The following is a 794-nucleotide window of genomic DNA, read 5'->3' as shown; positions in this document are numbered from 1 at the left end:
AAGCTTTCTGAATTCTAGCTGCATGGGAGGGTGAGCTAAATACCAACTTTCTTCTACTGCATGTCCAGCTCAGAGGGCTCCTAGCGCTATGTCCCCTGGGCTCAACAAATGAACTTTTCACCTCTACCACTGTGCCAGCGAGTGCCAAGATCAGCAGTAACACTCAGGCTCTAGGTCAAAATCACAACACCAGTACTGAGTCTCACGTTACCACTCACATACACAGTAGAAACAGAGAACTCAAGGGCGCGAAAGACACACACACACACACACACACACACACACACACACACGGGAATAAATAGCTGTCAGTATGACTGTTCCCTATCTGCATACAAAACACTGCGACATTACCATCTGAACTAGGGTTTTCATAAGTTAACATTTGAAGGGACCACAGCCAGTCCCATTCATCCTCCCCCTTTTGCCTGGGTACAAGACAAATGAAATTGTGGGTGATCACAGCAGCAAAAATGGTCAGACAGTTTACCACTGATATGCAACAGTCCGGAACATACTGGTGGGGCTTAGAATGTATTTCTAGGGCACAGACAATCTTTAGGCATTAACACAAAGTCAAGATTTGGATCTTAGTGAGGACAGTCTTATCCTTCACACAATTTTATTCTCTTCCTGATGCCTCCCTTTCTGGAGTCATCTAGGGCTCTGATTTTCCCCTGGGTAGCCAGACTCATTCTGCTGTGGGTCAGCAGTGGGTAGGGGAGCTGGGAACGGAGTCACTGGGGTGAGAAAAGCTGGAGGAGAAGCAGGAGGAATGCCTTAACTTGTGAGAC

Source organism: Grammomys surdaster, unplaced genomic scaffold, assembly GCF_004785775.1.
Source record: "Grammomys surdaster isolate TR1022 unplaced genomic scaffold, NIH_TR_1.0 165, whole genome shotgun sequence".
Taxonomy (NCBI): Eukaryota; Metazoa; Chordata; class Mammalia; order Rodentia; family Muridae; genus Grammomys; species Grammomys surdaster.
The sequence above is the reverse complement of the archived record's forward strand: the minus strand, read 5'-3'. Positions refer to the sequence as shown.